Here is a 17122-nt window from a genome sequence, read left to right as displayed (position 1 = left end):
CAACCGGGAGGCTAAATCCAATGATTTAGGATAAAAGTTGGGTGAACAAAAAATACAAAAATACCCTTACGCTGATGACTTTTTGCCAATCCAAACGGTTTTCTATCTTAATTCAACGTCATCACATTAAATTTTGGGGTAGAAATTAAGTGGATTCAATCTGTTTTTGCCCAGGGTGATTAGACAGCAGCATGGTAATAACATGAACCCTCAAACTATGATATTTGGAGTGAACTAGGCCTACCTATCTTAAATCAAAGCCCTAATTACATTATTATATTTTGAAAGCAGACTATCACACCTCTGTATAATCTAGCATTTGATCCCTGTGCACAACATAAGATGCAACACCGGGTCATTCAATAAGACACACTGTAATACACACAGGAGAAACGTAATACTCCAGAACTGGGTTTTAGAGAGAAGCTCACTGTACAACTATACTAAACCACTAGTTTTGTAATATGTGGGCAAGTACTAAGACACACTACTGGGCAAATACTGACACTGAGACAAGCTGCATCATGCTTTAGACTGATGACAGACACTGAATATATTTCCCTAAATTCAATGTGAGAAATGAGTATGGAGTACCTACTGTGTCATCTGTGATTATCAATTCTGAATTGAGATCTGTTTCTGATGTTATAAACAAATATCACTAGAGGTAGGTAGAGTTACAGTATATCTAGAGGTAGGGAGAGTTACAGTATACCTATAGGTAGATAGAGTTACAGTATATCTAGTGGTAGGTAGACTTACAGTATATCTAGAGGTAGGGAGACTTACAGTATATCTAGAGGAGGGTAGAGTTACAGTATATCTAGAGGTAGGTAGAGGTACAGTATATCTAGAGGTGGGTAGAGGTACAATCTATCTAGAGGAGGGTAGAGGTACAGTATATCTAGAGGTAGGTAGAGGTACAGTATATCTAGAGGTAGGTAGAGGTACAGTATATCTAGAGGTAGGTAGAGGTACAGTATATCTAGAGGTAGGTAGAGGTAGTGTCACACCCTGATCTGTTTCACCTGTCTTTTTTTTATTTTATTTTTTCTTATGGGGTGGATCAGCTTTAATATTGTGGATAGATTGTTGCTTTAATATTGAGGATAGATTGTTGCTTCCATCAATGTAATTGTCTGCGTAATTTCCCCATCTATTTTTTGGGTAAATACATAGACTCGTATACATACATACATACATACATACATACATACATACACATAGCCTTATACATACAGTGGCGAGAACAAGTATTTGAAACACTGCCGATATTGCAGGTTTTCCTACCAAATTTTTATCATAGATACACTTCAACTGTGCGAGACAGAATCTAAAACCAAAATCCAGAAAATCACATTGTATGATTTTTAAGTCATGAATTTGCATTTTATTGCATGACATAAATATTTGATACATCAGAAAAGCAGAACTTAATATTTGGTACAGAAACCTTTGTTTGCAATTACAGAGATCATACGTTTCCTGTTGTTTTTGACCAGGGTTGCACACACTGCAGCAGGGATTTTGGCCCACTCCTCCATACAGACCTTCTCCAGATCCTTCAGGTTTTGGGGCTGTCGCTGGGCAATACAGACTTTCAGCTCCCTCCAAAGATTTTCTATTGGGTTCAGGTCTGGAGACTGGCTAGGCCACTCCAGGACCTTGAGATGCTTCTTACGGAGCCACTCCTTAGTTGCCCTGGCTGTGTGTTTCGGGTCGTTGTCATGCTGGAAGACCCAGCCACGACCAATCTTCAATGCTCTTACTGAGGGAAGGAGGTTGTTGGCCAAGATCTCGCGATACATGGCCCCATCCATCCTCCCCTCAATACGGTGCAGTCGTCCTTTCCCCTTTGCAAAAAAGCATCCCCAAAGAATGATGTTTCCACCTCCATGTTTCACAGTTGGGATGGTGTTCTTGGGGTTGTACTCATCCTTCTTCCTCCGAACACAGCGAGTGGAGTTTAGACCAAAAAGCTATATTTGTCTCATCAGACCACATGACCTTCTCCCATTCCTCCTCTGGATCATCCAAATTTCAGACGGGCCTGGACATGCCCTGGCTTGAGCAGGGGGACCTTGCGTGCGCTGCAGGATTTTAATCCATGACGGCGTAGTGTGTTACTAATAGTTTTCTTTGAGACTGTGGTCCCAGCTCTCTTTAGAGCTGCCGTGTAGTTCTGGGCTGATCCCTCACCGTCCTCATGATCATTGATGCCCCACGAGGTGAGATCTTGCATGGAGCCCCAGACCGAGGGTGATTGACCGTCATCTTGAACTTCTTCCATTTTCTAATAATTGCGCCAACAGTTGTTGCCTTCTCACCAAGCTGCTTGCCTATTGTCCTGTAGCCCATCCCAGCCTTGTGCAGGTCTACAATTTTATCCCTGATGTCCTTACACAGCTCTATGGTATTGGCCATTGTGGAGAGGTTGGAGTCTGTTTGATTGTGTGTGGACAGGTGTCTTTTATACAGATAACGAGTTCAAACAGGTGCAGTTAATACAAGTAATGAGTGGAGAACAGGAGGGCTTCTTGAAGAAAAACTAAGAGGTCTGTGAGAGCCAGAATTCTTACTGGATGGTAGGTAATCAAATACTTATGTCATGCAATAAGATGCAAATGAATGACTTAAAAATCATACAATGTGATTTTCTGGATTATTTTTTTTGACAAGTTAAAAGACCAAGCTCACCGGTAGGAGTGAGTACTCTTGTGGTACATAGAGAGAACTTTTCCTCTCCCCTTACTCACATGCCTTTTCATGCCACGTTGCTGTGGGGGAACCAGTCAAAATTTCTCCGGGTCCTCATCGACTCTGGGGCCGATGAGAGATTTATGGACGCTACCCTGGCTTCTGAGCCGGATATCCGCACTTAGCCCATCTCCAGTCCCATGGATGTTAGAGCACTGGATCGGCGCTCTATTTGCCGGGTCACCCACAATACCACCCCCATCCACCTACGTGTGTCAGGGAACCATAGCGATATGATCCAGTTTCTGCTCATTAAGTCTCTTCCGTTTCCCGTGGTATTGGGATTTTCCTGGCTCCAGCGACACAATCCCCTCATTGACTGGCCTGCCGGTGCCGTCATTGGCTGGAGCCCATTCTGCCACGCCCATCTTCCTGGGGCCTCTGAAGTTGCCTCGGACCTCTCCGCCATTCCCGCGGAGTACCAGGATCTCCGGGAGGTGATCAGTAAGGCCTGTCGTTCTGGACCCTTTGCACCCTCTGTGGATTATAGACCCCTGCCTGCCTTTGACCTGTCGCTTGCCTGCCCCTGCTTCAAAAAGAAACGTTTGTTTCTCAACACTGTCTGCATCTGGGTCATGCCTGAAACGTGATAGATAGTGTATATCTAGAGGTAGGTAGAGGTACAGTATATCTAGAGGTACTTCTTCTTTAACATCCCCTGCTATATATTTATGAAACTTTAAATAATCCAATTTAAATTTTAGAAAGCACACATTCATAAAATGTTAACCACCCAAACAATTATGAAATTGTGTTAAAAATCAACATTGTATTATTGAAACCTTTCTGATGACTAGATTGAATTCAAATGTATACTTGCAGAGATCGGAAATAGTCTGCGAGACAGAGTACATATACTGTAAGTATATTCATATTATATGACTATATTCAGCCATGCATGACATCACCCATTTGTAATAACTCTCAGTATGTGTGGGAATGTTAACATGCACGGGCCAGAGATGGAGAAATGCAATGGTATGCCGTTTGAGTGTTTCCAGTGTAATTAACATGTGGGGCTGTCTTCCTGTTTCCAGTGTGATTGATAAGTGTGGCTGTCTTCCTGTTTCCAGTGTAATTAATGTGTGGGGCTGTCTTCCTGTTTCCTGTGTAATTAATGAGTGGGGCTTTCTTCATGGTTTCAGTGTAATTAATGAGTGTGGCTGTCTTCATGGTTTCAGTGTAATTAATGAGTGTGGCTGTCTTCATGGTTTCAGTGTAATTAATGAGTGTGGCTGTCTTCATGGTTTCAGTGTAATTAATGAGTGTGATTGTCTTCCTGTTTCCAATGTAATTAGTGAGTGTGGCTGTCTTCCTGTTTCCAGTGTAATTAACGAAATTGAGTTTAGGTGCATCCTGTTTAGGTGCATCCTGTTTCCATTGATCATCCTTGAAATGTTTTTACAACTTGATTGGAGTCCATCTGTGGTAAATTCAATTGATTGTATATGAATTGGAAAGGCACACACCAGTCTATGTAAGGTTCCACAGTTGACAGTGCATGTCAGAGCAAAAACCAAGCCATGAGGTCGAAGGAATTTTCCGTAGAGACAGGATTGTGTCGAGGCACAGATCTGGGGAAGGGTACCAAAACATTTCTGCAGCATTGAAAGTCCCAAAGAAAACAGGGGCCTCAATCATTCTTAGATGGAAGAAGTTTGGAGCCACCAAGAGTCTTCCTAGAGCTGATTAGAGACCTGAAAATATCTGTGCAGCGATGCTCCCATCCAACCTGATAGATTTTGAGAGGATCTACAAAGAATGGGAGAAACTCCCCAAATACAGGTGTTCCAAGCTCGTAGACTCAAGGCTGTAATCGCTGCCAAAGAGGCTTCACCAAAATACTGAGTATGTACAGTGCCTTGCGAAAGTATTCGGCCCCCTTGAACTTTGCGACCTTTTGCCACATTTCAGGCTTCAAACATAAAGATATAAAACTGTATTTTTTTGTGAAGAATCAACAACAAGTGGGACACAATCATGAAGTGGAACGACATTTATTGGATATTTCAAACTTTTTTAACAAATCAAAAACTGAAAAATTGGGCGTGCAAAATTATTCAGCCTCTTTACTTTCAGTGCAGCAAACTCTCTCCAGAAGTTCAATTAGGATCTCTGAATGATCCAATGTTGACCTAAATGACTAATGATGATAAATACAATCCACCTGTGTGTAATCAAGTCTCCGTATAAATGCACCTGCACTGTGATAGTCTCAGAGGTCCGTTAAAAGCGCAGAGAGCATCATGAAGAACAAGGAACACACCAGGCAGGTCCGAGATACTGTTGTGAAGTAGTTTAAAGCCGGATTTGGATACAAAAATATTTCCCAAGCTTTAAACATCCCAAGGAGCATTGTGCAAGCGATAATATTGAAATGGAAGGAGTATCAGACCACTGCAAATCTACCAAGACCTGGCCGTCCCTCTAAACTTTCAGCTCATACAAGGAGAAGACTGATCAGAGATGTAGCCAAGAGGCCCATGATCACTCTGGATGAACTGCAGAGATCTACAGCTGAGGTGGGAGACTCTGTCCATAGGACAACAATCAGTCGTATATTGCACAAATCTGACCTTTATGGAAGAGTGGCAAGAAGAAAGCCATTTCTTAAAGATATCCATAAAAAGTGTTGTTTAAAGTTTGCCACAAGCCACCTGGGAGACACACCAAACATGTGGAAGAAGGTGCTCTGGTCAGATGAAACCAAAATTGAACTTTTTGGCAACAATGCAAAACGTTATGTTTGGCGTAAAAGCAACACAGCTGAACACACCATCCCCACTGTCAAACATGGTGGTGGCAGCATCATGGATTGGGCCTGCTTTTCTTCAGCAGGGACAGGGAAGATGGTTAAAATTGATGGGAAGATGGATGGAGCCAAATACAGGACCATTCTGGAAGAAAACCTGATGGAGTCTGCAAAAGACCTGAGACTGGGACAGAGATTTGTCTTCCAACAAGACAATGATCCAAAACATAAAGCAAAATCTACAATGGAATGGTTCAAAAATAAACATATCCAGGTGTTAGAATGGCCAAGTCAAAGTCCAGACCTGAATCCAATCGAGAATCTGTGGAAAGAACTGAAAACTGCTGTTCACAAATGCTCTCCATCCAACCTCACTGAGCTCGAGCTGTTTTGCAAGGAGGAATGGGAAAAAAATTCAGTCTCTCGATGTGCAAAACTGAGAGACATACCCCAAGCGACTTACAGCTGTAATCGCAGCAAAAGATGGCGCTACAAAGTATTAACTTAAGGGGGCTGAATAATTTTGCACGCCCAATTTTTCAGTTTTTGATTTGTTAAAAAAGTTTGAAATATCCAATAAATGTCGTTCCACCTCATGATTGTGTCCCACTTGTTGTTGATTCTTCACAAAAAAATACAGTTTTATATCTTAATGTTTGAAGCCTGAAATGTGGCAAAAGGTCGCAAAGTTCAAGGGGGCCGAATACTTTCGCAAGGCACTGTAAATGGTATATTTCAGTTTTTTTATTTTTAATACATTAATGTATAATAATGCAAAAATGTCTAAAAAGCTGTTTTTGCTTCGTCATTATGGGGTATTGTGTGTAGATTGATGAGGGAAAAATGTATTTTAATACATTTTAGAATAAGGCTGTAATGTCACAAAATGTGAAAAAGTCAAGTGATCTGAATACTTCCCGAATGCGCTGTACATGAGTCAGTCATGTTGCTTCCTTCTCTTCAGCCTCATCTATCCCTTGTCTGTTTTACTCTTCCTCAGCTTGCTCAAATTCATGTTATTGTTCCTGAACATATCTCAATGAACGTTATGGTTGCAGAACATATCTCAATGAACGTTATGGTTGCAGAACATATCTCAATGAACGTTATGGTTGCAGAACATATCTCAATGAACGTTATGGTTGCTGAACATATCTCAACATATCTCAACGTTATTGAACGTTATTGATTTTTTTCATTTTTTGTTTTTACAAATGAAATATTTCATATACAATATGAAATGATTACACACCGTGATTAAATGTAGAATGAATTAATAAATTGGTTTATTGTTTATTTCATTGACTGAGTGTGGCATTCTTGTTTATTTCATTGAGTGAGTGTGGCATTCGGGTCGGCACGGTAGCCTAGTGGTTAGAGCGTTGGACTAGTAACCTGAAGGTTGCAAGTTCAAACCCCCGAGCTGACAAGGTACAAATCTGTCGTTCTGCCCCTGAACAGGCCCCTGAACCCACTGTTCCTAGGCTGTCATTGAAAATAAGAATTTGTTCTTAACTGACTTGCCTAGTTAAATAAAGGTAAAAAATTCTTAGTTATACATTTATGTATGGGTAAAATAAAATAAAAATAATTGGGCAACGTCTTCAGGAGGTGGAGTCAGATTAAAATCAGGAAATGGAAAAAAAGCCTAAAGATATGTAACACTACCCAGCTTCTAATTTGACTTGAAATGCTGCAAGGAAACTCCACCACCAAACTTAAGTGAATAATTCAGTAAAACACCTTCAGCCCCTTTCAAACAAATTCACAAAATCAAAGTGGTACTTACAAATAATTATGCTGGTGTTTTTAAATCCGAATAAGTAGGAAAACAACAGTGAAAGTTAACCCCCCATTTGCCGAGCGCTCTGATAGGAGGGGAAGTATATGTTTACCTTGTGATTAGGACAATTTTACTGTGGTGGAGCAGTAAATTCAAACCATTCAGCCAGTTTGGCCCAGACAACATCAGGCACTCCCTTCTGGTGAACACTATAGACCCTTGTCTAGTTTGTTTTCCTTTCATAGTTCCTTCAAAATTAAATAAAGCTTCACATGTAATTACACATAATTCTGTATGTTTTTGTGTCCATTTCCTTCAAACAAATAAAGATAGACTATGAAGTGAGCGTATTATGGTAAACCTATGGCACACAGAAGGCTCTCATAGAAAGGCCTGAAAGGGTGTCTTATTTATGCAAAGTTAAAAAGGTCAAAGAAACATTATCCAGTCTGTTCTTAAATGACATGAAGCCTGTCACGTCGGAGAGAGGTTCACAGTTCTGTGTTGCCACGTCATGAAAACAGAGTAAATATTACATGTGAAAAGTTCCTCATATTCAAAAAGTAGTATTGTGGTTATGTCTGACTGTCTCACATTTATCTCTGCATAGATCTCTGCAACAGAAAAACCTTTCTTACTTGCCCTTCTACTGTTTTTGCCACTCAGACAATGCCTTGAAATTGCAGTGACGCGTTGGCACTATGCCATGAAGGCCCTGAAACACGCTACATAAGGAAACGTGTGTGTGTGTGTGTGTGTGTGTGTACCTTGAGATCTGGACAGTGTCCCCGTGGACAGAGAGGGATGTAAGCAATTTCCAATTCTCAAAACACTCCCGTAGTTAAACATATTACATGCCGATCGCCAGCACCCTTGTCCTTTCTCCTCCAATCTGTGAAATATGAACCCTCCCATAGCGCAAGCTATTATATAACCTGCCTGCAATTAACCAATCATAATCATCAGTCTCCATTGTCATAGACACACGAAACACACATGGGTGATCCACATCCAACCATAGTTTACACCATGTTGGTTTAATTTATTTACATTCAATTTTTCTTAAAGAGAGAAGCTCACCAAATATGCAGGCAATCACACTATGTGATGTAATTGCAAAAGGTCTACTTTGACATTTGGATATGGAGTGAATGGGAAAATTAAGATACAACTGACAATGGTTTAAAAAAAAAACACGTGTGCCTTTACTGAGAAAGGTACCACGTTGCATATAGATCTGGGCCTACCAAAGTTAGTTGAGAGCGACCCCAGACTGTGTTGCATGTCAAATATACCAACACATACAACTCATTACCTTTTTATAAGGATCAGTACAGGTTCCCCCTGTATATAGCCTCGTTATTGTTATGTACATTTATTGTGTTGATATTTTTTCTCTTTTATTCGGTAATTGTTTTTCTTGAATCTATTTCTTGAACTGCATTGTTGGTTAAGGGCTTGTAAGTAAGCAGTTCACAGTAGGTCTAAACCTGTTGTATTCGGCGCATGTGGAAAGGGAAGGTAGACAGTGGTAGACAGTGGTAATCAGTAACAGTAATTGTGCCTCAAAGCCTCTCTCTCTGTCCAAACAATATAAAAATAGACCAGAAAGAGACTGAACACAGAGGATATAGAATAGGTAACAGACAGACGAGCAAGAACACAGGTAACATACAGGAGATATAACACAAGTCAAATATACACAGGTAAAAGACAGGAGATACAACAAGTCAAATATACATAAGTAAAATACAGGAGAAAGAACAGGTAACAGACACACAGGAGAAAGAACTCAGGTAAAACACAGAGGAGAAAGAACACAGGTAAAATACACAGAGGATATAGAACACAAGTAACAGACAGACGAGCAAGAACACAGGTAACAGACAGATGAGAGAACATGGATGACAGACAAAAGGAGCTAGAACACAGGTGAAATACATCGACATGTAAACCCAAAAAGGTCTCATGCCATTTATTAAAGCCGAAATCTGCTGCTCAGTCATCTATTCCAGACATTGGATAAACTGACCTTCACTGAATTAAACTGAACAAGAAACTGAAATCAATTCCCCTGGACAAACAAAACCACCAACATAATCTGCAGGTGTCTCTACTTCACCAGAAGAATTAGGTTGGTCTTTCCTCTGTTGGGATTTTATGCGGTTTGGATTTTTGCTTCCTTGGGTCGGTTGAGTAACAAATGCATTCTTTCTGAGAAGACAATCCGGTTTTAGGTATCTATTAAAATTAATCTTACAACAACTTAGTTGTCACGTTCGTTATACGAAGGAGACCAAAGTGCAGCGTGGTATACGTACATTCTTCTTTTATTACAGAAAGAACACTGAACAAACTAACAAAACGAACCGTGGCGCTAAAACGAATAGTGCAGACAGGCAACTAAACATAGAATAAGATCCCACCAAACACAAACGGGAAATGGCTACCTAAATATGATCCCCAATCAGAGACAACGATAAACAGCTACCTCTGATTGAGAACCATATCAGGCCAACATAGAAATACAAAAGCCCCTAGACCTACAACAACCCTAGACATACAAAAACCCTAGACAATACAAAAACTAGCGTACCCATCCTAGTCACACCCTGACCTAACCAAAATATAAAGAAAACAGAGATATCTCAGGTCAGGGTGTGACAGTGTCTCTTGCTGGGATGTATTTCTTTCACTCAGAGGAGATAGACATTTTGAGACACCAGAACTGCTCTGACAGAAACAGAGCTTTTCTTGAGCTTCCTTATTTCTATTGTCTGCAAGAAGTGGACTTTTCATTCAGTGGGGTGCGTCACATAATTAAATATGATTCGAAAACATATCATCTCTGATTTTGCCTGATATTGATGAAGGACAGACTCAGCTTCTGCAGTCTGGTATCAGTAGATTGCGTTCTTTCGATTTCGACGACAAAAACATGTATTTTTTGTCTGTTTGTGGGACAGTACATAAACTCTCAATCACAAAACTTGATTTAAGGATCCATAAAATTGGAAACTAGTCATGGTCTGCACTGAGAAATAGTAATCTTTTCTAGAGATAATGACAGTGTCAATTTAGGATTGATTCATTGTTTGAGGAATCATACCGATGTGGCAGTTAGTCTTCTTTTGAAAGTTATCCCACATCACGTCAGAGCATTTTAATTGCTTGAGACATCTGGAGTGGCTAGATTCAGGACTCAATGACATAACTATTATTCTAGACTTAGCATCTCAGGGACTGGGTGAATTGAGATTCTTAGACCTAACATTAAACATGATCTCTCAGATTACAGATAATAATTTCTTTGGCCTTGACAGCTTGGATACCCTCATGCTGTGAGAAAACCCCCTTGTATATATCGATGTGTCTGCATTCATCCACCTCACTTTGCTGACGAACATAGATTTAGGGGACTTTCTCCCTCCTCCCTCTGAGGTGGAGAACAGTGTGAACGTGACACATATATTTGGTGCCATCCCTCAAGGCCTGACTCATTTGAACATTTCCTCCATTGGTACCCTCTTACCATCATCAACAGCACCCTAAAACCCGGCCTCACTCTTCAGCTACGTGCTCAACTGCTGAAGGCCAATCTTCCAGTCTGTCTTCAGTCTCACAGCAGTAATGATCAACTTCTATGTGGGCATCACTTCACCGCACGGTACCTCACCTCCCTGGAATACTTATCTGACCTGGACATGCTTGTGCAGCTGAGGTTTCTGAACCTGATGGGAGAGGCTGGCCAACATGTTTCACAACCTGACCAGGCTGGAGAGCCTGAATTCAATTCACTCTGGAGGAAGAGCTGAGCAGAGACCTCCACTCCCTCAGGCAGTTGATGGTGGAATCTCTAGAAGAGTTCAGTGTGATGGAGAGCTTCCCAGAGACCCTGACCAGCCTAAGGTCCCTGGTATTCTATGTTCCTCGAATACATTGCAACTGTGATAACTCCTGGCTGGTCCCCTGGGCCCAAGGACAGAGACATGTCCAGGTAATCAGTTGTGATAAGTACTGGCTGGTCCCCTGGATCCTGGACCCCAAAACATCCTGTGGCGTTCTGCATTAGCATCGAATAGCCCTCGTGATATGCAACTTTTCAGGGAAGTTAGGAACCAATATACACAGGCAGTTAGGAAAGCTAAGGTTAGCTTTTTCAAACAGAAATGTGCATCCTGTAGTACAAACTCTCTTTCTAAAATTATCTGCCGAAATTGTTGCAACCCCTATTACTAGCCTGTACAACCCCTTTTTTGTATCTTCCGAGATTCACATAGATTGGAAAGCTGCCGCGGTCATCCCCCTCTTCAAAGGGGGAGACACTCTCGGCTCAAACTGCTACAGACCTATATCTATTCTACCCTGCCTTTCTAAGGTCTTTGAAAGCCAAGTTAACAAACAGATTACCGACCACTTCGAATCTAACCGTACCTTCTCTGCTATGCTCTCTGGTTTCAGAACTGGTCATGGGTGCACCTCAGCCACGCTCAAGGTCCTAAACGATATCATAACCACCATCGATAAGAGATATTACTGTGCAGCTGTATTCGTTGACCTTGCTAAGGCTTTCGACTCTCTCAATCACAACACTCTTATTGGCAGACTCAGTTTCTCAAATGATTGCCTCGCTTGGTTCACCAACTACTTCCCCGATATAGTTCAATATGTCAAATCGGAGGGCCAGTTGTCCGGATCTCTGGCAGTCTCTATGGGGGTGCCACAGGGTTCAATTCTCGGGCCAACTCTCTTCTCTGTATACATCAATGATGGCACTCTTGCTGCTGGTGATTCTCTGATCCATCTCTACGCAGACGACACCATTCTGTATACCTCTGGCCCTTCTTTGGACACTGTGTTAACTAACCTCCAGATGAGCTTCAATGCCGTCTGTCCAGCATCACTACTCTGGACTGTTCTGAATTAGAACATGTGGGAAACTACCTAGGTGTCTGGTTAGACTGTAAACTCTCCTCCCAGACTCACATTAAACATCTTCAATCCAAAATTAAATCTAGAATCGGCTTCCTATTTCGCAACAAAGCATCCTTCACTCATGCTGTCAAACATACCCTCGTAAAACTGACTATCCCACCGATCCTAAATGTAATTTACAAAATAGCCTCCAACACTGCTCAACAAATTGGATGCAGTCTATCACGGTGCCATCCGTTTGGTCACCAAAGCCCCATATATTACCCACCACTGCGACCTGTATGCGCTCGTTGGCTGGCCTTCACTTTATACTCGTCGCCAAACCCACTGGCTGCAGGACATCTACAGGTCTCTGCTAGAAAAAGCCTGGCCTTATCTCAGCTCACTGGTCACCATAGCAGCACCCACCCGTAGCACGCACTCCAGAAGGGATATCTCAAAGGTCACCCCCAAAGCTAATTCTTCCTTTGGCCACCTCTCCTTCCAGTTCTCTGCTGCCAGTGACTGTAACGAACTGCAAAAATCCCTGAAGTTGGAGACTCTTACCTCCCTCACTTGCTATAAGCACCAGCTGTCAGAGCAGCTCACAGATCACTGCACATGTACATATCTCATCTGAAAATAGCCTTTCCAATCTACCTCATCCCCATACTGTATTTATTTATTTATCTTGCTCCTTTGCACCCCAGTATCTCCACTTGCACATTAATCTTTTGCACACCTACCATTCCAGTGTTTAATTGCTATATTGTAATTACTTTACCACCATGGCCTATTTATTGTCTCACCTCTCTTATCCTACCTCATTTGCACATGCTGCATATAGATTTTTCTACTGAATTATTGATTGTATGTTTGTTTGTTTATTCCTTGTATTACTCTGTGTTGTTCTATGTGTCAAACTCCTTTCTTTATCTTGGCCAGGTCACAGTTGTAAATGAGAACTTTTTCTCAACTAGCCTACCTGGTTAAATAAAGGTGAAATAAAAAATAAAATAAAACAGAGACATGCTCAGGTCATCATGTATCACCTTGGGGACTAACATGCAAGAATGAAAATGCTATCCACAATTGTAATAGGTACTCAAAGGCCAACTGTTCCCTAGACGTGGGTTTTGTCTTGTTCATCTGCAACTCCATGGGCCTTCTCCTCTTCATGCTGGTGGTGCTGCTCCATTAGCTGTCCGGGGACTACCTGCTGCCCCTCGGACACATCTCCCGCAGCTGTCTGGAGGAGGTCATGTCTCTAGAGGCCTTTGAGTCGTTCAGCAGGAGCGACAAACGCTGGGTGGTGGAGAAGCTACTGCCAGGCATGGAGCAGAGGAGGCCCCCATTCCTGTGTCTCAGCTTGCACATCAGGGACTTCCTGCTGGGGAAGGACATCATGACAACATCACAGACAGCCTCTATGGCAGCTGCTACTCCATGAGTCGTCACAACCTGTGCAGTAACTGGTGCTCTTTAAAGCTACGCCTGGTCTGCTGGTGGAGCACAGGAACATCCTCATCCTGGTCTTCCTTGAGGACATCCCCTTCAGCCACTGGCAAGACTGGTCAAGCCGTCTGGCAAGACTGGTCAAGACCAGGACCTATCTGGACTGGCCCCAGGACTCAGCCTTGCAGCCCCCCTTCTGGACCGAGTGTCGACCAAACTGGCTGCTCCAAGGCCTGTGTGAACAACCTGGTATCAAATCAAGGTTGTCAGAGTTACTCAAGACTGTCTTGGCACACTGAGCTAAAACCTTGATATCTTTAAGAGCTTACACAATGTTTGCTCTTAGGAAAGATTACTCATCACCTGAAAGTAATTAATGATTTCATAACATAGCATTACATATCACCTGAAAGTAATTCATTCATTCATAACATAGCATTAAGAATTATTTACATTTTAGTAGGTATAAAGAAGCAAACAACTAATGAAACAAACCATTTTCTCAGGCTAATTGTTCATATTAGTAACAAGTTAAAATCACATGGAAATGTTTACATCAACACATTTTTTTTAGGCTGCTTGTTCAAGTTGGTAAAGGAATAAAATGTACACAAGATTATTGACTCAAGTTAAAACAACCTATTTGGAATATCTAATAAGTGTTTATGTATCAGGAGTCACCAACCCAAAATATCGATTGATTTGTTTGGTTCGTTACAGTTTAGCATTGGCATCATTGAGTGCAAAATAATGAGAGTGGTAGAATACTGACAACATGGTAAAATCCTGGTGCCACAAGGTGGGAGAGAAGGCCAACCAGGCATGTGGCAGAGGAGCACAGCTTGACCCTGGAGATGCTTCTTTACAGTAACACATGGGAATGTGTTTACTGCTGGCCAATGCTGGCAGAAGCCCCTACAGCCCAGCCAGCTGCCAACTGACACTGGGATAGAATGGATACATGAGAGAGGAAGGCTTAGTGTGTATTTTATGATGACTTGAGTAAGAACTGAGCAGGAAGCCTGGTTACCCAAAGCAGAGAGGTAGGCAAAGTGGGTAATTACTTTAAAGAGGGCTTCATTACAATATCACAACAAACAATGATGCTGCTCCTCTGAAGTAACCATGAGAGGCAGGGCGCGCCAATCAAACCTAATGACCAACACTAAACAGTCAGGAACATTGACTGCTATACATACATATGTTCACCATTAGAAAGAGTTGCATCGTTGTTCAGTATTACTGGTGACACATATAAACCAACAGAGTAAAATGGTTTACTCACAACCACTTTAAAGATCAGTATACCTGGCCTGGTAATTCCTCTCTCTTTCAATACAAGTAATTATGATAAAAATAATAATAATGACAATAGTAATAATAATTAAGATAATAATAATATTTATAATAATAATATTTGAATTGTCATTGTACTGTAATTATAATTATTTAAAATAATTACATTGCCATAATATATCTTGCAGAAACGGTTGTGTAATTGTTTCTGTCATATTCAGACGTTTAAGCTTGGGGAGAAATTCACTTGACATTTGTAACTGATTTAAAATGTTAATTTTATTGTTGTAATAAAATACCTAGGTCAATATATTTAGGTCGCAATTATTTCACATTTCAAATGTTAGTCCAAACATTTAGCAAAATAAAACAGATTTTTAATTTGTTAATCCATTATTCCCGAATGTATTACTGACGTTTTTTATAATACATTTTTTAAAGTAATTATTCTGAGTGAAAATAACCTAATTTAAAATGAATGCAGATATTATTCACTAGATTGCCTTACCTAAACTGCTATGGTTATTCAATGTCTTTTCAAATAGAATGCATCCAGTGTTAGCCAATATAGCAAAAACACTGAGATTTCATGACACGGTGATCTGAAATCTGTCCGTTAGCAGTGCTTAAAGGATTTAGGTTAAAAAGCAAAGGAAACCACAGTGCAACAGTGCGAGTTGGAAAGGTTGCTATGGCAAGATCTTCATCGGACAAAAAGCCAGAGTGGAATTACACCGCTGTGGCCTCAGCTCCGCTCAATAGTCACCGCAAAGGCGATGTCCCAGACATCAACGGCCCTTATGTGTGTACTATCTGGACTCGAACACTTCATTCACGAAGTGGTTTATCTGTGACAGCCAGAGATTGGCTATGAGTGACATGGGAAACTCAAGTAGACCCATGAAAGAACGACTGTATACCGACAGTATACCGACTGCAATGGCCTAATTATTGTGTTTCTGTTGTCCATTTTTTTTTTTAATTAAATGACATTTCTTATCACATATATTCGAAAAAAAACGTATTACCGATAGCATTATAAGAGTAGGCCATATTGATTTTTAGTAATGACATGTTGTTTTCATCAAAATAGACTATTTCATGTTCTAATAATTATCTGCAGATACTAGAAGGAAACAACCTTAAATAACTTTACAACCTTTATGATTCTCAAACACCATGACTTCAGCTAGAGACAACCAAACCCTTTTACACATTATACTCACCATGCAGACACTATCCAGAACAGTTGTCAACCATTATGATACATGAACCTCACACTTAGACAACTGTTTTTAGCATTGCATTTTGTTATTTACGCATTATCAAAGCCGAATAATGAAATGTTGCTCTGCGCCTGACACACACGCACACACACCTAGAGAGAGAGAGAGACAGAGAGACAGACAGACAGAAACAGAAAACTGGCATTTATCTATCTGTCTAATGGCATCAAATGGATTCATAAAAAGCTAAGGAGATGACTCTCCACAATAACGCTGCATTTAGATGAGTTCACTAACAGTTTTTAGAACACACCCTAGTGATTTAACCTATCAACATAAATAGTCTGTTTCTCCTTCTCTGTATCATCTGTAGGGAATTAAGTGTATTAGGTTTAAAGGCTGCCTCTCTCTCTCTGTCTCTCATCATCATCATCATGCAGCACATGTTGTTGGAGTCAGTGGACCCTCGTTAGGTTTAATCCAGCAAAGACAAGGCCACACCGGTTTAAGTAGTCTGAGGCGGCTGCATGAGGGGAACAGAAAGTCTGTTTTGACAGAAGCAAAGAGTTACCAGGAGTGGCAGGAGAGCCCATCACACATGTAAAGGGTCCAGATTAGGAACACCCCATCACTCTCTAAGGGATCCAGATTAGAAACTCACCATCCAACATGTAAAGGATCCAGATTAGGAACACCCCATCACTATGTAAGGGATCCAGATTAGGAAAGCCCCATCACACTGTAAGGGACCCAGATTAGGAACATCCCATCAAACTGTAAAGGACCCAGATTAGGAACACCCCATCAAACTGTAAGGGATTTAGATAAGGAACACACCATCACACAGTAAGGGGTCCAGATTAGGAACACCCCATAACATATGTAAGGGGTCCAGATTAGGAACACCCCATTATACTCTAATGGGTCCAGATTAGGAAC

General features: G+C 41.2%; 1 pseudogene; it reads left to right on the top strand.

Annotated features, from left to right (window-relative positions):
• The first annotated feature begins 2897 nt into the window (after positions 1 to 2897).
• LOC110503038 (uncharacterized) lies at positions 2898 to 13960 on the top strand (annotated as a pseudogene).
• Positions 13961 to 17122: the final 3162 nt, after the last annotated feature.

Source organism: Oncorhynchus mykiss, chromosome 23 (genome assembly GCF_057628025.1).
Source record: "Oncorhynchus mykiss isolate SJ-2025 chromosome 23, ASM5762802v1, whole genome shotgun sequence".
Lineage (NCBI taxonomy): Eukaryota > Metazoa > Chordata > Actinopteri > Salmoniformes > Salmonidae > Oncorhynchus > Oncorhynchus mykiss.
Note: the sequence above shows the minus strand (reverse complement) of the source record. Positions and strands in the feature narration are given on the sequence as shown.